This window comes from Rana temporaria, chromosome 7, assembly GCF_905171775.1.
Source record: "Rana temporaria chromosome 7, aRanTem1.1, whole genome shotgun sequence".
NCBI classification, from domain to species: domain Eukaryota; kingdom Metazoa; phylum Chordata; class Amphibia; order Anura; family Ranidae; genus Rana; species Rana temporaria.
In genome coordinates, this window is record NC_053495.1 from 120,324,517 (window position 1) to 120,348,102 (window position 23,586).

Here is a 23,586-nt window from a genome sequence, read left to right on the forward strand (position 1 = left end):
CGGTCATTTACACCGGTAAAGGCACCAAGTTCAACCCCAGGTACAGCCGCTATGGGATGGCCACATCATCGGTCTTTACACTGCTGGACCCATTGCTGAACCAGGGATATTGTGTGACAACGAACAATTTTTACACATCTCCGGAACTGTATGAGGTTTTGCTCCTAAACAAAACTGATGGGTATGGTACCGTTAGGCCAAACCGTTGTGACATGCCATCAATGTTTGGCAAGAAAAAAATAAAAGCCGGAGAAATGGTTGCTTTTCAAAAGGGTAAGATGATGCCAATGCGATGGCGAGACAAGAAGGACGTGTGTCTCATGAGCACCGTGCACAATACCTCCACTGCCATGGTCCGCACAAAACATGGGAAAGATGTGCTGATCGACTATAATAACACAATGGGAGGTGTCGACAGAGCCGATCAGGCAATGACATTTTACCCGGCGATGCGGAAACAGCAAAATAAATATTACAAAAAGATTTTCAGGCATCTCCTGGAACAATGCCTTTGGAATGCCTATATCCTTTATAGAGCAAACACTCTATAATTTTTTTCCTTTTTACATATTCTTTTTCTTTTATTGCGTATTTCTTCATTTTTATATTTTTAAATGCCCTTTAATTATTCTTTATAGCTTTTTTTTTTTATTTGGACATGAGCCACATACTGTAGGTTTTATTTTTAGCCTTTTACAAATATTACTCATGGAAATATATTTTGAGGTGTGTTTGCATAAGTGGATCTGGAACATTGCCATTTCTGCAGTTTGTTCTTCAATGACAATATTCCCTCCTAGTCTGAGTCTTACAGCATCTCTAAGCCCTAGAAGATTTGATTTTTTTTAAATAAAAGTGTTTTTATCTTTACAATATGTGCTTGTTGTTTACAGCTTACATAAATTGAAATCATGTTATGGTCACTGCTACCCAGATCTTCATTAATATGAACATTAGCTCTGTGCTGGATGATTTTTAGCTATTTACCTATTACCTGTGATCTGAACCTGAAAAAGGGGACAGTTTCCTATTGATCCATCTTCTGGAGTTGCTACCTGTTTGTGGCCGTGCACCTGTTGCCAACTTTGGCTTGTATCCTCAACCAACCTCACTCTTACTTAACAATTATGACTATTGCTACCCACTCATTGCTGACCCTAGCTTACCCATGACCTATTCTCTGCTTTCTGATTTGGTACTGCACTTTCGACCTGCTACTCTTGCACCAACTGTGCTTCCTATGTCAATAATTACAAGTTCCACAGAATCCACACCCTTACATACTTTTTCTCACTACCTTAGGGTTCTAAGGCTGGAGTTTTCAGAGAGGCTGTTGTCAGCATCTTGGTCTCCAGATATCTGTACATGACACTTAAGCCTCGTACACACGCACGGTATACTCAGCAAGAACCAGCAAGAAAACTGCTGGCAGAGCTTTCTTGGCAAGTAAACTGTGCGTGTGTACGAGGCTTTCAGGTTTCTCGTCAAGGAAACTGCCCAAAATCATGACGAGAAAAATAGAGAACCTGAGAGTGTGTATACTTACCTGTTGCTGTGGAAACCCACGCATCCTCGAAATTACTTTGATGCATGTGCGGTAGCTTCCTAGGCATAGGTAGGGTGCAGCAAGATCTCGGTGACGGCATAGAATGTGACGAGTGCATGTTCGTCGTACGCGATGACGTCACTGCGTTCTTGCCATTCAAAAGAATGGCGGTTCTTTTGAATGGAGTGTCTGTACACTCGGGCGGCAAGAGATTTTTGCCAAGAATCTCTTCAGGAAAAACAACGTTTTTTCCTGATGAGATTCTGGCCCGTGTGTACAGAGCTTCAGAAGCTTACCAAGTGGAAGTGATTTCAAATCTTATTAGCAGCACCAAAGGCTTTAATGCTGTAAAAGTCTCTGTAAAAGTTTATTTCCTCTCTCTACCTTCTTAAATATACTAAATTTGTAAATAGCGTGAAATTACATATAATTTGGCATTGTGTATCTCCACTGTGTATTTAAAGCACTGTAGATCTTTGATTTGCAAAGTGGTAGGGTATCTGTCACACTGGGGTTGATTAGAATCTAGTGCATCTGTGCATGGTAGCCAGTTGGCGTCTAACTTCAGCTTTTTCGTTTTCTCTGGTTTCTATGCAGAGTTGCACCAGATTTTGCGCTTTTCAGTTTTAGTAAATAACCCTCACTGTTTTAACTACATTTTTTGGTAATTAGTTAATTACTTTAGATGTTCTTTCATTCAGGTTTTGGCTGTTGCAAGGTCCAGATAATGTAACCCTTTCAATTTTAGAATACACACAACCAAAACTATAAGGCCCCTTTCACATTGGGACGTTTTTCATGCGGTACAGCGCTAAAAATAGCGCTGCTATACCGCATGAAAAATCATGCCCTGTACTCTTCAATGTGAAAGCCCGAAGGCTTTCACATTGAAGCGATGCGCTATCAGGAACGCTCCAAAAGTCCTGCTAGCCGCATCTTTACCGCGGTATAGGAGCGGTATTAACCCTTTTTCGGCCGCTAGCGGGGGTTAAAACCTCACCGCTAGCGGCCGAATATCGCGGTAAACACGATGTGCGTGCTATACCGTCACCGCGGCTGACGCTTCAGTGTGAAGCCAGCCTAAGTGTGTCTCGTACTTAAAACAAAGGCTACATTTATTTTCATACTAGGAGTATGTTTCTCCAAGTACTTTGTTAAAAGAATTCTTGTCAGTTATTATGTACTATTTGTAGCTGAATCTTCACAAGCAAAGCCCACAAAACTGGATGTGACCAAACACAATTAGTTAATGTCAATGGCCAATCAGCATCCGACTATAACTCAGCCTTTCCTACTACACAGACCTGCTGTTATCCAGACTACAAATTCCATTTAATAGCAATGCAGAAACATAACAGAATACAGCTGTCATTAAATTCCCTGTCCCCTTCCTCCACTGTCAGCTGTGATGCTCTTTTATGGCAGCACTGAAAAAGTGGGATGCTTAGTATTTAAACAGCACATAATACAGCTAATTAAACACAGTTGCTGTATAAACACAGTTTTTTAAATATATATATATATTTAAATGATATATATTTTTTAATTGTATTTTCTGTGTCAGGCTTAATTTTGTTATTACCTTGCTATCAGTGTTAGGTAACTAAGAGACATGAGTGTTAACAATCTTTATCTCATTCAGATTTTCTACAAGCAAAGGTTTATCTCCCATTTCTCTGATGTGACTTGTTCTTTATATAAAGTATATAAAATTATCTCATTAGTCAAGTAAGTAAAAGAGTGGGTCAGCCATTCTGTGATGAAGGTGATGAGTTCTAGAGGACTTGTAGAAAAATAATGATTTGTTATTCATTAGAAAGAAATGAGAGCAACCCCCACCCCTCACAACCCCCCTAAAAAAAAAAAAAAGATAACGAAGCCAATTACATAGCTAAATGACTTTTCCTGACACCCCTTCATCCCAAACAAGCCAAGACCCTTTTTTCTGAAATAATATTTTTTGCATTTCACTGGCTGCACATTGAATCCGACACAATGCAAACATCTGACTGTGTTTTTGAGTTTGCTCGTAATTAGGTTCTCACAGATGGAAAGCATATTCATCCTTACAGACCCATGTTGAGAATGTATGTGCAGCTCTCAACCAGCTGCATGAGTCATAGATCTGGCAATTAAACTTGGTCTCCTATCAGAGAAATAAATCTCTCCCTCCTGTGTTACCCACGGCAAGTTGGCATGGAGGTAACTTTATTTCTAGGTTTAATCTAAAATGTTCTTGATGATTTCATAGTTTAAAAAAGGCAGTAGCAGTTATAAAACATATTTTTTTAGTTTGTATTCTATTTTCTCTCAAAATACACTTTATTGTTCTTGCTTTTTTTTATCTTTGCTGATCACCTTTCAAAGTTTTCACTACCACCCATATTAAAAGGTCAGTACACCATGGCAGCGTGTTGAATCACGGACCAGCCATTTATATCTCTGTGGAACTCTGGAATCTAAAAATTGGCACCTGAACTGCCAACTCATCATCAGCCAGTGAATTCAGTATTTATTTTTAAATAGTGAGAACGAAGATGGATAAAATAGATTTCCCTGCTTTGTTTTGTCACAGATACAGAATTGTCACTTCAGCTGTAGGTGACCAGCTGCCACTCCTCTCTAATGTGTAAATATCAGCGTAAAAGAAGATAATCTGCATTTTTTAAACACTACATGATTGGCTGTATTTTATTATGACATAGGGGAATAAATAAAGGTTGTTACATGTGTTATGTATTAAGCTCTTTGTTATAAACCTAGTCCGGCTAAACTTCTCGCTATTACTGTACATTGCATCATATGTAACTTCTGTGATAAGATTTTTTTGAAAAAAACAAAAAAAAACAATAATAATGCTGCTATATTGAGTAGAACTGCTTTCATTGTCTGAAGATTGTTTTTTTTTTTTTTTTTATTAGAACCTGTTTTTTTGTTTTTTTTAAGTATAACAAAAAACAAACAAACAAACAAACAAACAAAAAAACACAAATACAACACATTTAAAGCACCAGAGGCAAGCCCAATAATTAGCGATGAGCTAAGTAGACCTGGTTGGGGAGACCTGGTTTAGAGAGAGGCATTAGCAAAATTTTCCCAAAAAAAATCTTACAAAAAGATGAATCCTGGAAATGGTATTCAAAGTGGTGCCTATACCCATTATCTCAGGGGAGATGCTTCCAAAATACCAACATTCCAATACACCACAAAGAAAACTGCACCAACTAAGGCTACCAATGCAAAAAATTGCAAACTTTTGCCAATTCAGGTTTTATTCTATCAAAACAGTATTAAACCCAAAAGCAAAACATATATTATATTGCAGCTTACCAATTCTTAGATGTGATGGCTGTATCAGTTTCCTGTTTAGGCTTTCTTGCTTCTATTTTCACCTGGTCATTTAGCCAGTACATCTGATGTCTTGCAGAAGCTCAAGCTCTCTAGCAGAATGTATCAGTGGACATGGATGAGACAATCCAATTACCATTGGATTGATCAGCTTTTATTTATTCATGTAAAACATTTATCCCAAAATGAAACACAAACTGTTTACTGTAACTAATTACAAAGTGTGGGCTGGAGTTTGGCTTCAATGTGTTATTGTATTCAAATTTACTAATACATTTAACACTCCTCTCCCTCCCAGACTGACAATTCTGCTGTCTGCTAAGCCTACTGTTCTCATTCCTCCAGGGTTGAGTAGTCTCATTAATACAGGAGGTGTGTTATTGGCTAGATCATCAGGTGAAAACAAAGGGAAAAAAGCCAAAGAAAGGAAAATGGATTCAGCCACCACATCTAATGATTGTTAAGCTGTAATCTAATAAATTTTTGGTTTTGGGTTTAAAGCCGCTTTAATAAAAATATTTGCATTACTATTGCTTTCAGGGAATCTCTCAAGGTCCTTTATTTGGGCATTTTCCTGGCTGTCTTGTTTGTATACCTTTGGTTTCAGCCAAAATATGTATTAATATTATACATAATTATTGTACATAATGTCTATGTCTTTTATGCGTGAGACATCCCAGAGAAGGGGAAGCTTCAAAGAAGGTCCTGGACTGGACTAGGAGGAGGCCCTGGCCTGGGGGGTTCAGTGAAGGCCCTGGGCTAGAGGGTTGAGTGGAGGCCCTGGGCTGATGGGGGTGCGGAGGAGGTCTTAGGCTGGGGAGTGAGGAGAAGGCCCTTGGTTGGGGGCTGCAGAGGAGGCCCTGACCTGGGGGGGCGCAGATGAGACCCTGGACTTAGGGGATGCAGAGGAGGTCCTGGGCTTGGGGGGGTGCAGAGGAGGCCCTGGACTGGGGGGTGCAGAGGAGACCCTGGACTGGGAGGTTCAGAGGAGGTCCTGGACTAGGAGGGGTACACAGGAGGCCCTGGACTGAGGGGTGTAGAGGAGGCCCTCGACTTAAAAAATGGGGTTGATAAAGGACTTGGCTTCAGAGAGCAGGGTGCAGAGGAGGCTCTTAACATATAGCGGGCTGTAAAGGAGGCCTTGGACTAGGAGAGGAGGTCCCAGATTAGGAGAGAGGATGTCTGGAGGCCCTGAACTGAGGAAGCAGTTGTCTGGAGGCCCTGGACTATAAGAGGGCATCATGGAGGCCCTCTGCACTAGGAAAAAGGGTGCCTGGGTTGAGGAAGAGCCTGCCTGGGCCCTGGAGGGTGAGTTTAGAACAGGGACGTTTATCAATTGTCACAGTTAATGCCAAACGGGAGCAGAGAGACCAGTTGTGTGATAGATTTATTAAAGGAGAAGTACAGCCAAAGCATGTTTGGTTGTACTTCTCCTGTTGATCATAGCAGTGAAGATTGTTTTGTACTCCTGTGACCCATTTTTAGCTGACAGCGGTCTTAAGCCTGCTGTCAGCTGATGTCACAGAGTCAGTCCAGGCTGGGGAAGGATCGCAACAATATGGTTGGGATGCACTCACATGCCTGCACTGGCACCCGGCTCAGCCTCTTAGCAAGTCGCTAAGGCCCCATACACACGCTCGGGATTTCCGACGGGAAAAAGTCAGTTTGGAATCCCGACGGGAAAAAAGAGAGCTGGTTGTCTTTTTTTGCCGGCAGGATTGGCAGTTTTGCCATCTGAAAAATTGCGAGGGAGCATACACACGGCCGGGATTCCCGGCCAACAGCTCTACTCTCAGTTTTCCCGTTGGAAAACCCGGTCGTGTGTACGGGGCATAAGAGCCTGAACTGGCCACTCTCACCCCCTTTCCAGCCCAGTGTGTCAGTGAGCACCTAGGGGAGGGGCAAAGCAGAGAACCAGAGACTGACAGCCACCAGCTCTCTTTTCAGGGTGCACTGAGAACTGAGTGATCGTCGGTAGGGGACAGATGCAGCATCTACCTAGGTAAGTATGATTCATAAATAAAATTCCAATACTTCTCCTTTAATTACCCGACATGTCCTCTTTCCTTCTATTCAGTCCACATGATGACAATTAGGCCTCATTCACATGGAGCATATGCGTACATGCCCAGTGCAATGGCCATGTACCGCAAGGGGGTGCATGGTGTCCTGTGCATCCCTGTGCAAGCAGTCCAGTCAAAGTCAATTGGGACACAAACGCCTACCTCCAATCCGATCCGCAAAAAAAAAGAAAAAAGTAGAGTGGGCTCTATAGAATAGAGTGGGCTGCCATGCACCCACTCCGCTCATTGTGGCCTGCGACTGTTACCAAGTCGCTTAGGTGGCCCTCGTTCTTCAAAAGTTTGTGCACTCCTGCTTTAAGGTTAGCTGTGCGTAGTAAAGAATATGCAATAAAACTGTTTTATTTTATTAAAATAGATGTACTAAGGTTTGTACTGTCTGCTACATACTCGCTTGTGGCACAGTCATTAAAGCATATGGCCCTTTAAGCTCCTCCCACTGCTGATGCAATCTGACCACACTCACAGTGTTGGCATGGCGCTGCTATATTTCCGCATACCATTTTTCTTGGGGGGGGGGGATGCTTTTTCCACCCAAAGTAAATGGAATTATGGTTAAAAATGGATCAACAAAATAATCTGCATTTTTAGAATGCATAGTATTTCAATATAATGTTAACAGTTATATACAGTGAGTAGAATGGTGTATATGTTGAAAATTGTATATTTTTTAAACCTAATGTGATTTCTGATGAGGTGCTAAGATTTTAAAAACCTGTGCATCCCTAGGGCACAAAAAATGGCAAATAATGCTAATATTTACATTGTGCCGTGGAAATGGTTTAAAAGGGCATGCTTAAATAGAACTTGAACCTACTCACTGCATGCACTGCACACAAAATTGAAGCCTTCCGTTACATACACTATTTTGCATACAGAATATAGACACCCCATGAGAGATTTGGAGTACATTCTCTGAGTGCCCAGGGCTAGCAATGATACTGCATGTATCTATTATTATTTTCACTAGGACATTAGGATGATATTTGAGATATTATCATAATATGCATAAAGACGTGAAAAATTGCTAAAGTGACCATATATACTGTGACTGTACATTTATATTACTTTCATGGTAATGCAAACATACAGATATTTATTTGGATTTATTATTGTAGCTTATTAGAAACAATAATAATAAACCCCAATAAATATCAACGTTCACATTAACAATAAATATAAAAAACAGTCACAGTATATATGGTGACTTTAGCAATTTTTTACATCTTCATATATAATAGGATTCGGAACATCTCCATTGACAACCTAATGTCCTAATGACAATAATAATCAATGAAATCTGTAATCTTGATCACTGACAACAAAGTGTTACACTGGCTGATGGTGTAGACACTGAGGTTCCCTCCACCCTTAACCAAAAACCAGGGAACCTCAACGTCTCCATATGGTTACACTTTGATGCTTACCAGATCTGTTGATTTCAGAGAAGCTCAACCTGCTGCACACTTACAGCCTGGAATCCCCTACTGTCTGCTGCAGTCTCTCACAGGGTCTCTCCATGCAGCTTGAGCTTCACACCTGCACCATAAGGTAAACAGGGTGCCATGCACCAGAAGGTGGACCGAGCACCATCACCTTCGAGGCTGGCCACAACCCCTTACAAAGTCCAGCCCAATCAAAATGCAAGCCTCGGCAGGCTCTGCCTCTGGCCTGTTCTGCAGGAATTGGAGCGAGTGTACACGGGCACTGCCTGATCCGCTGCTGGGGAGGATTTTGTGCTCTCCCCAGATCAGGACAGTTGGCAACTATGGAGGCCCCTCCCCCTGCATTGTATAGAGGAAAGTGATCTGATAGCCGAAGGGAGATCCCACAGTTTGCTGGCACCACAGAGCTGCCGATCCGCGTCTCGACTGCACAGTGAACTGACAGCTGTAACATGCAGGGGGAGATGCCAGGTCCTGGGCCCCCCCCTACAGTGGTGGAACACCAGGGACCGGTCGTAAGTCCGACTGCTGCGACCCTGGAAGCTCTGCCACTGCTACCGGCTCCTCTTTTGTCAATAAAGCATTATGTGATGTGCATATCCCAGGAGGCACAGCAAGCTAAGTGCACATCATTTTCCTAGATGGGTGACTTACATAGGGGGGAAAGGCCAGAAGATTTTTCATAAAAAAATTGTAAAAAGGCACTTTTTGCACATCAGAGTTGATAATGGGTAGAAAGTAAAGGGGAGCAAATTGAGTGTGAAGATCCCCTTTAATCATCATTCATGTAATAAGACATTTTTTGTTAACCTTGAATATCCAGTTATGCTTTTCACATTACTTCTAAGTAAGTTAAATATTTACACAATTTTACGTAAAAATTCTCAACTCCTTTAGTAAATCAGCCTAAGCTACCATAAAGTATCTACCATAAAGTAGACAGGAATGAAGGCTTCATAGCATACAAACTAGCAGTCAAAATTCAGTGAAGGGGGGAATGGCAGTACCCCACCCGAAAACATACTTCCTAGCTTCGCAGCTACAACATCTTGCGAATTGCGGATCGGAGGGAGACGGGAATCCCGGTACATTGATGCTAATAGGGGCACCACATAGGACAATATTGGAGGCACTCGAGGCTGGCTCGTTTATTCATAAATGTCCAACTATAAAACTTGTCCTTAAAGTATGGCAAACTACAAAAGCACTGATGGGCTATAAGGGAATAACAACGTTTGCCCCTCTCTGGTGCAACCAAAACTTAAGGGAATTAAAAGATATTGAGAGATGCATGGAATGGGAGAGACAAGGGATAAACCGCTTAAACCAATTGTATGATGGAGAACATATGAAATCCTTTCAAGACTTGCGACAGGAATTAAATATAGCAAATAAAACATTTTACAGATACCTCCAGATCCGGCACGGCATCTAAGCCCAGTTCGGGTCACAACCCATTGTATGGTCCTCGGCCCCTACCCTCCTGAAAATAAGCTCTTCAAAAACAACTAAAGGCCTGATCTCCGATTTGTATTCCAGAATAGGAGCCAAAACAATAAGTAGGGCAGGCCCCATTAAGAGTAGGATAGGGTGGGAGAGAGACTTAGGGCAAATGACCACGGAACAGTGGAGCGCGATCTTGAAGAGGGGGGTATTGGTTTCAATCTCTCCATCTCAGAAAGTATCACACTTATTCCTCTTGCATAAAGTATACTATACCCCCAGGTGAATGTTCAATCTCGGGTGAAGAAGTACTGACGAATGTCCAAGGTGCAGAGCGACTGGCAATCTTATCCACATGATGTGGAAATGCCCTAAGCTATTCAGATACTGGGAGGAGGTGATAGATATAATAAATAAAACTTTTAAAACGAATTTGGAAGTCGAGTCTAAGACATGTCTATTAGGAAGTATAGAGGAGGATGGAGTGCCCGCCGGTGCCCTTGAGGTGGTGCTGAGATGCCTCTTCCAGGCAAGAAAGTTAATTGCGTGGAGGTGGCAGGCTCAGACCCCACCCACTGTCAAGTCATGGGTTGAAACCATTAACACAATGGGGCTGATTTACCAAGCCTTTACTCCATGACTCATGGAGTAAAAGCAGGAGTAGCAGCCGTTTTGCCATTTACTAAAGAAATACGCTGCTAGTGCAGTGTATTTCCCTAGTTACTAATGTGCTCCGTGCGCCCAGGAGAGGGTGCATTGTGCACCAGTACAGACCTGGCGCACGGCACATTAAACTGTAAATTGCGGGGGTTTGGGCGGGAGTTTATTAGGGGGGGAGGTGGGGGGATGCAGGGGAAGTGAAGTGACATGTGTTTTGAAGTGTTTGGCGGGCCGAATTGAAAGGGAAAGTGTTTTTTGAAAACAGATCCCCGTACGCTTGCACAGTGCGCCTGAACCTCGGGAGGTTCATTTGCATACTGGGCATGCGCAGAGAGAAAAGTCAGGGATTCCCGTGCGCCTTGTCAGTACGCCGTGAAAATCTTGGTAAATACCAAGCGGCGTACCCGTGAATGCGCTGCGTGACGCGGCGCACGGGAATCTCCGAGCTGTTTTCAGCCCTGAAGGGGAACTCCGCGCCAAATTTCAAACTTGAAATCGGCGCGGGTCCCCCTCCAGGGCTACATTAGGCTCTTAGGCTTGGTCCGGAACGTGAGGGGTTAAACCCGCGCCGATTCGGCGCGGGGGTCCCCCCCAGATCCAAACCAAGCCCTCATCCCAAGCATGCAGTCTGGCCCGGACAGGAATGGGGGCGGGGACGAGCGAGCGCCCCCCCCCTCCTGAGCCGTACCAGACCGCATGCCCTCAACATGGGGGAGTGTGTGCTGTGGGGGAGGGGGGCACTGCCCCCCCACCCCACAGCACTCTTGCCCCCATGTCGATAGGGACAAGAGCCTCTTCCCGACAACCCTTGCCATTGGTTGTCAGGGGAAGGGCGGGGCTAATCGGAATCTGCGAGCTCCCTTTAATAAGGGGGCCCCCAGATGCCGGCCCCCCACCCTATGTGAATGAGTATGGGGTACATCGTACCTCTACCCATTCACATGGGGGAAATGTAAAGTAAAATAAAACACCACACAATAAAATATTTTATTAATCTGCTCCGGAGCCCCCCCTTTCTTCTTTAGCTCTCTTAGAAGGGGGGGTTTCTTCTCTCCCGATCTTCTGCCGGGACCCTGGGCTTCGGTGATTTCTGCCGGGGGAGGGCGCCATCCCTCGGTCCTCTCCGGAGCCTTCCGCCGGATGCCCCCACCCCATTTAAGCTCTTTTTCATTAGGGAGGGGCATCCGGACTTCTGGGTCTTCTGCCGGGGGATGGCGCCTATCCCCCGGTCTTTCCGGTGCCTTCCGCCAGGGTTCCGGTCTTCCTGGTCTTCTGCCGGGGGTGCGCCAACTCCCCGGTCTTTTCTCTGCTCCCTCTTCTGCCTGGCTCCCCCGCGGAGCCAGGGCTTTCTTCCGTCTTCTTTCTTCTCTCTTCCTTCTTCTGCCTGTCTCCTCCGGGAGCCCAGGGCTTGTCTGCGCTGTCCTCTCCCTTCTCTTCCATTGGATGTTGACACGACGAGGTTCCGCGCTGACATGCCGTGTCAGCGGCGGGCATGGACTTATATAGGGCAATGCCACCATGTGACCTCAACCCATGTGACATCACATTCCCTGGGCATGATGGGAATGTGATGTCACATGGGTTGAGGTCACATGGTGGCATTGCCCTATATAAGTCCATGCCCACTGCTCAGACGGCATTCCAGCGCCGGACCTCGTCGTGTCAACATCGAATGGAAGAGAAGGGAGAAGACAGCGGAGACAAGCCCTGTGCTCCGCGGAGGAGACAGGCAGAAGCGGAAGGCATCGCAGAAGCCCGGAGAGTGGCGCCCTCCGGCGGAAGACACCGTACAAGCCCGGGACCCTCCCCCAAAGGCAGGAGCCTCCCTGGTGAAGGGGGTCCCGGTGAATTACGTCGCTGAAGACGGGGGTGGGGTGCCAGTGCACCCCCCCCCGCAGAAACCGTCGTGGAAGCCCGGGACCCTCCCCCAAAGGCAGGAGCCTCCCTGGTGAAGGGGGTCCCTGTGAATTACGTCGCTGAAGACGGGGGTGGGGTGCCAGTGCACCCCCCCCCCGCAGAAACCGTCGTGGAAGCCCGGGACCCTCCCCCAAAGGCAGGAGCCTCCCTGGTGAAGGGGGTCCCGGTGAATTACGTCGCTGAAGACGGGGGTGGGGTGCCAGTGCACCCCCCCCCGCAGAAACCGTCGTGGAAGCCCGGGACCCTCCCCCAAAGGCAGGAGCCTCCCTGGTGAAGGGGGTCCTGGTGAATTACGTCGCTGAAGACGGGGGTGGGGTGCCAGTGCACCCCCCCCCCGCAGAAACCGTCATGGAAGCCCGGGACCCTCCCCCAAAGGCAGGAGCCTCCCTGGTGAAGGGGGTCCCGGTGAATTACGTCGCTGAAGACGGGGGTGGGGTGCCAGTGCACCCCCCCCGCAGAAACCGTCGTAGTAGCCCGGGACCCTCCCCCAAAGGCAGGAGCCTCACTGGTGAAGGGGGTTCCGGCAGAAGATGGCGAAGCCCGGGGCCTAATGGGGTGGTGGTGGGGGGCCCCGGCAGAAGACCCCCGGCTGACTAATAAATTAATTTATTCATGTGTGGTGTATTATTTTTTCCATTTTTTTCCCCAGGTGAATGGGTAGGGGTACAATGTACCCCCATACTCATTCACATAGGGTGGGGGGCCGGAATCTGGGGACCCCTTTATTAAAGGGGTCTCTCAGATTCTGATAAGCCCTCCGCCCGCATACCCCGACAACCAACGGCCAGGGTTGTCGGGAAGAGGCTCTTGTCCCTATCGACATGGGGACAAGAGTGCTTTGGGGTGGGGGGGCAGTGCCCCCCTCCCCCACAGCACACACTCCCCCATGTTGAGGGCATGTGGTCTGGTATGGCTCAGGAGGGAGGGGGGCGCTCGCTCGTCCCCACCCCCATTCCTGTCTGACCAGACTGCGTGCCTGGGATAATGGCTTGGTTTGGATCTTGGGGGGGACCCCACGCTATTTTTTTTTGCGCGGGTTTAACCCCTTATGTTCCAGACCAAGCCTAAGAGCCTGGTATGCACCTGGAGGGAACCCACCTTATTTTTTTTTTCGGGGGTCTGGAGTTCCCCTTCATGAACAGCGATCTGTCATTTACACATGTCAGTCCCCCCCCCCCTACAGTTAGAACACACCCAGGGAACATATTTAACCCCTCCCTCGCACCTAGTGTTAACCCCTTCCCTGCCAGTGGCATTTTTTGAGTAAGCAATGCATTTTTTACAGCACTGATCGCTAGAAAAATGCCAATGGTTCCAAAAAAGTGTTCGATGTGTCCGCCATAATGTCGCAGTACCGATAAAAATCGCTGATCGCCCCAATAACTAGTTAAAACAACAAAAAAAAAAATTTGTAGACGCTATAACTTTTGCAAAAACCAAACACTAAACGCTATTTGCGATTTTTTGGAAACAAAAAGATGTAGAATACGTATCGGCCTAAACTGAGGGGTTTTTTAGTTTTTTTCAATATATATTTTTGGGGATATTTATTATAGCAAAAAGTAAAACTAATTTTTACATATGTGGGCGGGACTTACGCAAGTCCCGCCCACATATATAAACATCGTTCAAACCACACATGTGAGGTATTGACGCGTGCGTTAGAGCGAGAGCAATACTTTTACCACTAGACCTTCTTTGTAACTATAAACTGGTAACCTGGAAAAAAAAGAAAAAGGTTGCCTATGGGGATATTCACGGAATTCATTTTGGCCCCATTGCAGGAGTGTTTCCAATAGTAAAGCGTGACATGTAAGGTATCTATTTACTCAGTGTAACATCATCTTTCACATTATCCCCAAAAATTGGGCTCACTTTTGTGTTTTGTTAATTTTTAACCACTTGAGCCCGGACCATATTTCTGGTCAATGACCGGGCAAGTTTTTGTGATTCGGCACGGCGTCGCTTTAACTGACAATTGCGCAGTCGTGCGACGTGGCTCCCAAACAAAATTGGCAACCTTTTTTTTCCCACAAATAGATTATTAAATGTGCGTGTTTACTTCTGTCTTTAACACCTCCCCTTCAGGCTGGAAAGCATCAGATCAGGGGAAACCAAAAAAAAAAAGCTCTCATTCCATTGCAGCTTGGTTCCTACATGTGTGATGAACTGAGCATGCTCAAACACTTAGAAAAAAAATATCCTTTCTTTTTAAAAGGTGAAAAACACTCATTGGATGCTCATAGAGCGTGGTTTGGATTAATTGCAGGTGTGCCCAATTACAAGCTCACCCAAACTAGAGACTGCAATTTGGTCATGTGATTTCAATTGCTTCATTACTAGCACTGTTATAAAAAGCTTGGATCGATCAGTCCTCAGCTGCCCTCAGAAGGGGCAGGCAGGCAGAAATGCTGTTGCTAAACACAAATGTGGTTTGTTGCTTTTTGCCAATGGTTTTGGTTTATTTTTAAATGATGATCACTTTGATGTATTTGTCTATGTGGCCTTATTTTATGAAAAATGTGTAAAGCTATGGTTATTTAGAATTTTGAAATGTATTTTTGTTTGTTTGTCTTTTTTTGCTTTCCTTGTTTTGTTGACCAATAAAAATTACTTTAAAATTGTTAAGTTTGTCTTTTGTTACTTTTTCATGCTACATATGTTGACAGCTGCAGCTGAACTAGGTTTGGGCCTAACAAATTATGTGTGATTTTTGTCTAAGCTTCTTTCCTGGTGTGTAATCATGAAATGTTTGCCATGTTTATTCTCCCTGACTTTAAAGACAAAAACTGGTAAGTATTTTATTTATTCTGCAGTGGTCCTCAGCCCTCAAGTACCCCCGACAGGACATGTTTTGGGGATTTCTCTTATCAAGAATTGCTGTCCAGACTGTATTTTAAAGCACATGTGCAAGATGAAGGAAAACCTGCAAACATGGCCTGTGGGGGGGGTTTGCTATTGGTGGACAGGCTTGACGTGCTGATTTACAGCACTGTGCTTAAATCTAGCGCAAGGCAATCCTATTCAAATTGTGGGTGTTTGAGGGAAGCCAAGTGAGTGTTAGAACCCCTGCTTTGTGTTTTTTTTATTTTTGTGATGAGCTTTGTGTCCCTTTTCTTAAAATTGGCTTCACTTCCTGTCACACAGCTGAACAGGAAGTGAGGTTAAAACCCTACCAGTGTCTTTTCTTGGGGACACAGGTCAATCTTAACTAGTGTCCCCATTAAGCAAATTGCACTCCAGCACTGCTGTGTACACCCCAAATCATGGGTCTTCAAACTACGGCCCTCCAGTTGTTCAGGAACTACAATTCCCATCATGCCTAGTCATGTCTGTGAATGTCAGTGCATTACAAGGCCTCATGGGATGTGTAGTTCTAAAACAGCTGGAGGGCCGTAGTTTGAGGATCCCTGCCCCAAATGATTATTTAGTTTGGGGTTTAGTAAAGGCAAAGCCACTCTGCAGTACAAGCATAGTTGCTGAAAATCAGAGAGGAAGCACTGATGGTTTTAACATCCAATCCTGTAGAAGCAAAGTTGTTTTGTTTTCTTTCTTCCTTGCTTTGCACTTGTAGTGCAAAGTGGATTTGCCTTTAGTCAATGGACCCCAAAGTCCAAGATCCCTAATAATTTGGGGTGTACACAGCAAAATGCTAGAGTGCAATTTACATAATGGGAAACTATTTAGCTTGATCTCTGTGTCCCCAAGAAAAGATTTTAGTAAGGTTTTACCCTCACTTCCTGTTTGGCTATGTGACAGGAAGTGAATGAATTAGAAAGGGTGAAGACACCTCACAAATGTTGTCACTATCAGGGGTGCAGACATCCCCAAAAAATGAGCAGATAATACTTATTTGCAAATTAATAATTTTTTAGTTAACATTGGGTGGGGTGCTCTAACGCACACATTCCTACATATTAGCAACGCTCTATCCTGGCTTATTGGCATGGTTATATTTTTTGGGGCTCTCAATAAAACTCTATGAAATTTGTGCTTAAACTAGAACCAGGGGCGGACTGACAACTCATGTGGCCCCTGGGCAATAGAAGATTATGGGGCCCCTCTGGCTTACAGATGACCACCACGCCAGGAGGTAGTGCAGAGGCGGGCAGCTAAAATCTTGGGATATTCACATTAAAAGAATGTCATTTTCGGACATATCAGGGACAGATCTAAAAAAAACACAGATTTTTACATACTGTCCCTGGTTTTACTGAGCCTGGCAACCCGGATGGGGCCCCCTAGTGGCATGGGGCCCTTGGGCAGTGCCCGAGTGACTCAATGGTCAGTCCGCCCCTGACAAGAACTATAATCAACAAGTTTTATTTTCTTTAATTTTGGATAGAGTGAGGGAGTGTTATAGGCCCTGTCAGTTTATTTTGTATTATCTGTGTCCAATTGGGGAGATTTGCCTTCACTTCCTGCCCCATAGCCAAACAGGAAGTGAGAGAAAAACTATGCAAATTAACCACTTCCCGCCCAGCCTATGGCCGATTTACGTCCGGGAAGTGGTTACACAATCCTGACAGGACGTCCTGCAGGATTTCATGCCGCACGCGCCTGTGGGGGCACGCAGTGCGGCGATCGGTGATGCGGGGTGTCAGTCTGATCTCAGTAAAGAGTCTCTCACGGAGACGGAGACTCTTTACCACGTGATCAGCCGTGTCCAATCACGGCTGATCACGATGTAAACAGGAAGAGCCATCGATGGCTCTTCCTCACTCGCGTCTGACAGACGCGAGTATAGGAGAGCCGATCGGCGGCTCTCCTGACAGGGGGCGTTCGCGCTGATTGTTTATCAGCGCAGCCCCCCCTCGGATCACCACACTGGACCACCAGGGATGCCCACCCTGGACCACCAGGGTGTGCAAAAACAAAAAAAAATATAGAACAAAAAAACAAAAAGCAAGAAAAAATAAGAAAAAAGATGCCAATCAGTGCCCACAAATGGGCACTGACTGGGAAAATCAGTGCCACCCCACAGTGTCCATCAGTGCCACCCCACAGTGCCCATCCATGCACAGTGCCCACCTATCAGTGCCCACCTGTGCCACCCATAAGTATCCATCAGTGCCACCCATAAGTGCCGCCCATCTGTGCCGCCCATGAGTGCCCATCAGTGCCGCCTATGAGTGCCCATCAGTGCCGCATAGCAGCGCCGCCAATCAATGCCACCTCATCTGTGCCGTCAGTACTACCTCATCGATGTCCATCAGTGCCATCTCATCGGTGCCCATCAGTGCCGCCATATCAGTGCCCGTAATTGAAAGAGAAAAACTTATTTACAAAAAAATTAACCTAAAAAAATAAAAACTTTTTTTTGTTTCAAAATTTGCAGTCTTTTTTTAGTTGTTGTGCCAAAAAAAAAACGCAGAGGTGATCAAATAACAACAAAAGAAAGCTCTATTTGTGGGGAAAAAAGGACGCCAATTTTGTTTGGGTACAGTGTTGTATGACCACGCGATTGCCATTCAAAGTGCGACAGTGTTGAAAGCTGAAAATTGGCTTGGCGGGAAGGTGCGTAAGTGCCTGGTATGGAAGTGGTTAAGGGAATCCAGTGCCCCCCCCAGAACTAGTGTGTGGGTCCCCTGAAAATTACTGGGCGGGGTTATACAAAAACAGGGTGTGACCTTGACAGGAAGGGGTGGGTCATTTTTCTATTAGGAGGTGCAGATATGTAGTCAGGCCTAGGGCAGAACCAAACCTAAATATACTACTGCATATTAGGGCTTATTTAGACCGGAACCGATTTACAGCGTGTTTTTATATTGTGGGAGGAAACCCACGCAGGCACAGGGAGAACATGCAAACTCCATGCAGATGCTGTCACGGGCGGGATTCGAACCAACGACTCTTTTGCTGCTAGGTCAAAGTGCTATACACTACACCACTGTGGTGAACGAACATGATTGCAGCTGAAAGCATGAGAACTTTTTTTTTTTTTTTCAATACCATGCTTTCCAGCCTTATTGACCCCGCCTCTCTCCATAAAGAGGACCTGTCACACACTAGTCCTATTACAAGGGATGTTTACATTCCTTGTAATAGGAAGAAAACTGATCATTTTTTCTTTATTTTTTTTATTTCAGTGTAAAACATTATAAAACTAAATAAAAATAAATAAGAAAACCCCAAAAAAAATTTTTAAAGCGCCCCGTCCCGACGAGCTCGCGCACAGAAGCAAACGCATACGCGAGTAGCGCCCGCATATGAAAACGGTATTCAAACCACACAAGTGAGGTATCGCCGCGATCGTTAGAGTGAGAGCAATAATTCTAGCCCTAGACCTACTCTGCAACTCAAAAAATGCAACCTGTAGAATTTTTTAAACGTCGCCTATCGAGATTTTTAAAGGGTAAAAGTTTGATGCCATGCCACGAGCGGGCGCAATTTTTAAGCGTGACATGTTGGGTATCATTTTACTCGGCGTAACATTATCTTTCACAATATATAAAAAAATTGGGCAAAATGTATTGTTGTCTTATTTTTTAATTCAAAAAAGTGATTTTTATCCAAAAAAAGTGCGCTTGTAAGACCGCTGCGCAAATACGGTGTGACAAAAAGTATTGCAATGACTGCCATTTTATTCCCTAGGATGTCTGCTAAAAAAAATATATATAATGTTTGGGGGTTCTGATTAATTTTCTAGCCAAAAAATTGTGATTTTCACATGAAGGAGAGAAGTGCCAGAATTAACCCGGTGGGCAAGTGGTTAAAGTACTCATGGCTATAAAGAATAGAGTCATTGCTCATTAAAAAAAAAAAAAAAAAAAGGGGGTCCCTCCAAATTAAATTACCAGGCCCTTCAGGTCTGGAATGGATATTAAGGGGAACCCCGCCGTAAAAACCCCCCCAAAAAATGGCGTGGGGTCCCCCCAAATATCCATACCAGACCCTTCAGGTCTGGTGTGGATTTTAAGGGGAACTCCACCCCAAATTGAAAAAAAAAATGGCGTGGAGTCCCCCTAAAAATCCACACCAGACCCTTATCCGAGCACGTTGACCTGGCCGGCCGCAGAAAAGAGGGGGGGACAGAGTGCGGCCCCCCCCCTCTCCTGAACCGCACCAGGCCACATGCCCTCAACATGGGGAGGATGTCCCCATGTTGATGGGGACAAGGGTCTCATCCCCACAACCCTTGCCCGGTGGTTGTGGGGGTATGCGGGCGGGGGGCTTATCAGAATCTGGAAGACCCCTTTAACAAAGGGGACCCCCAGATCCTGGCCCCCCCCCTATGTGAAATGGTAATGGGGTACATTGTACCTCTACCATTTCACCCCAAAAAAAATGTCAAAGTGTTAAAAATGACAGTAGCCGGTTTTTGACAAATCTTTTAATAAAATCTTCTTTTCTTCTTTCCTTCGGGTTTCTTCCGCTGCTTCTTTCTTCTCGTTCACATCTTGCCCGACGTGTTCTTCTATCTTCTCCGTCCGTCCTTCAGCCTTCTGGTCCCGCATCTTGCCCGTTGTCTTGTCCTGTCTCCTCCTCGTCCGCATCTTGGGTCTTCTGCGGTGTTCTTCTCGTCCCGGACCCAGCGTTTGAATTTGATTTGGCCGCCGTTTTCCCGCTCCTGGGACCCGCCCCCCTCTGACGCCACAAGTAAACTCCTTAGAAGGTCATGTGCGTCAGAGGGGGGCGGGGTCGCAGAGCGTCACACAGCGGGGGAATTCAATTTCAATCGCGCCGCCCGGAGAAGAAGTTCCCGCCGTGTCACACTCATGTGACCCCGCCCCCCTCTGACGCACATGACCTTCTAAGGAGTTTACTTGTGGCGTCAGAGGGGGGCGGGGTCACATGAGTGTGACACGGCGGGAACTTCTTCTCCGGGCGGCGCGATTGAAATTGAATTCCCCCGCTGTGTGACGCTCTGCGACCCCGCCCCCCTCTGACGCACATGACCTTCTAAGGAGTTTACTTGTGGCGTCAGAGGGGGGCGGGTCCCAGGAGCGGGAAAACGGCGGCCAAATCAAATGCAAACGCTGGGTCCGGGACGAGAAGAACACCGCAGAAGACCCAAGATGCGGACGAGGAGGAGACAGGACAAGACAACGGGCAAGATGCGGGACCAGAAGGCGGAAGGACGGACGGAGAAGATAGAAGAAGACGTCGGGCAAGATGTGAACGAGAAGAAAGAAGCAGCGGAAGAAACCCGAAGGAAAGAAGAAAAGAAGATTTTATTAAAAGATTTGTCAAAAACCGGCTACTGTCATTTTTAACACTTTGACATTTTTTTTGGGGTGAAATGGTAGAGGTACAATGTACCCCATTACCATTTCACACAGGGGGGGGGTCAGGATCTGGGGGTCCCCTTTGTTAAAGGGGTCTTCCAGATTCTGATAAACCTCCCGCCCGCATACCCCCACAACCACCGGGCAAGGGTTGTGGGGATGAGACCCTTGTCCCCATCAACATGGGGACATCCTCCCCATGTTGAGGGCATGTGGCCTGGTGCGGTTCAGGAGAGAGGGGGGGCCGCACTCTGTCCCCCCCTCTTTTCTGCGGCCGGCCAGGTCAACGTGCTCGGATAAGGGTCTGGTGTGGATTTTTAGGGGGACTCCACGCCATTTTTTTTTTCAATTTGGGGTGGAGTTCCCCTTAAAATCCACACCAGACCTGAAGGGTCTGGAATGGATATTTGCCGGGAACCGCACGTCTTTTTTTTTTTTGGTTTTTACGGCGGGGTTCCCCTTAATATCCATTCCAGACCTGAAGGGCCTGGTAATTTAATTTGGGGGAACCCCTACACATTTTCTTGTTTGTTTTATGAATGAATCCCTTTAGAATTGTCAGAGCCGACAATTCATTATAGCCGCGTGTGAATTTTTAAATGACTTTTTTCCTTCTGAATGTCACTTTGTGCAGGGGGAGTTCTAAGTGCGGGAAAAATGCGCTATTTCACATGCTGACATTACACCCCCCCTAGGTACGAAATTTAAAGGAATATTTCACTTTTATTGTTTCACTTTAAGAATTATTAATTTCACTGCTCCCGAAAAAACGGCCGTTTTAAAAAATAAAAAAAGCATTGATACATGTTCCCTGGGGCAGGACTGAGGTCCCCAAACACTTTTTAGGACAAAACTTGCAGATTAGCCTTTAAAATGAACACTTTTGATTTCTCCCATAGACTTCTATAGGGAGTTCGGTGCGGCTTTACATATTAGTTTCAATGCGCCGGCTGCTACGCTGGTTCATGCGCCCAATTAAGCCTCCACCCAGAGTACTAATTAAGGCATGAACCAGCGCAGCGCACAGAGCATAGTAAATCAGGCCCAATGATCTGGAGCGAGAGAGTGACACTCACTAGACAGGGCAATTATAGAAAGTTTGTGAGGATGTGGAAACCTTGGCTAGACATAACAGGATGTTCTATATAAGAAGATGACGTCTTTTAAACTTAAATACTTTAATCCGATACTGGACATCCCTTTATGGAGAGGATTAATCTAATGAAGCAAATTAACTAAAAAAAATGGTCCACGGTGTGATGGGAGGGTGGTTGGGTGGGTGAGGGCGGGAGGGGTGGTGGGGGGGATGGTGTACATACGGGAAGACAATTTGGTATGTAAGAGGCTTTTTTCACCTAATCATAACGATACAGAGGTAGGGGGAGGGGAAAAATGTATGCTTGTATATGTATTATGTAAAGTCTATGCACGATGGTGTACTACTTTTTGTACTTTATATATGCAAACAACAATAAAAAACGAAGAATGTAAATAAAAAATTCAGTGAAGGGAATATGCAGCATACAACATAGCAGTTAAAGTGCAGCAGTCAAGACAATGTAACATACAATGTACAGAGTGCACTTGTCAGAACTATACAATGTACAGACCAGTATATAGCCTGCAGGAATCAGAGTGCATGACATACAACTTGACATACAAAGTATAGGAGCAAGGAATATGTAATGCATAGCATTGTTTATAGAATGCAGTAGTCAGGACTATGTAAATTATAACATATCTAATAATGTGCAGGGTTCAGAATATATAAAATTAAACATAGTACTTGGAGTGTAGCAGTCTGAAGCATGTAATATACTAAAGGCAAATCCACTTTGCACTACAAGTGCACTTGTAAGTGCAGTCGCTGTAGATCGCTGTAGATCTGAGAGGAAGCTCTGAAATCCTGGGAGCCATTTGGACCTGTTAAGCAGTCACATGTGCTTCAGGGATTCAATAAAGGGACTGAGTGAGTAGCTTCAACTACTGCACCTTAGAGCCTGTCAGAGGAGAAGCAGTTAGGTGCAATATCAAGCTAGCTAGCTTTCTACCAAGGGTCAGCTTAGCCATCTAAAGTCAGTATAGCTACACTACACCTCTTGCTTGGCGAATCTAATGAAGCAGCAATGTGTCATTGCATTTTGTACAAGATGCACCTGCATTCAGTGATTTAAAACCTTTCTTTGCCAGTGGAGGTTATTTGTTTATTCTACTGGAGGACAGCCTTGTAATTTTTGGTAGCCAGAGAATTTCAAGTTACCGTTCTGGGCATTCCATACCTTTCCATCCCCATCCAAGTGTATCCCCTAATAAACTGGACTGGTTCTTGATGTCTGAGCAAGTACTTGAAAATACCCGTTGTCTGGCTGTGCATGTGAAGGGAGACCCAAAGACCTGGTGGCTCCTAAGGGGGTAGGACTACACAAAACTAAAATGAAAGAAAAAAATCATTATATACACTTTACTCAGTTGACCCCACCGTAAACTGTCATGCAAAATAGAGGAGTTGATGCCTGGCCCAGTCCAGTCTGGGCTACTGTTGATATACACATGAAAAAGTAGATACATCAATGTAAGTGGTAAAAAAAGTAAAGACCACCGGATGCCACAGCTCCAGCTTTTGACAGATCTCACTTTGTGTGAGTTGAAAAGGATAAAGTGGTGAACAGGACATAGAAAGGTGCTCAGTGTGAAGAGAAGACATCTAATGAAGAATGCGGAGAAGAATTACCTTTCTTTTGTTTTGCATCTGCCATTTGATAACAAATCGTGTGATTCTACAATGCTTTCAATGTGTATTATCATAAATCAATGTCCACTAAATTAATCACAATAAATATATCCAAATTACCACTGATCAGAAAGCAAAAAATTCCTACAGCGTAGGCCTCATAAAATGCTGATCAAAGACACACGGT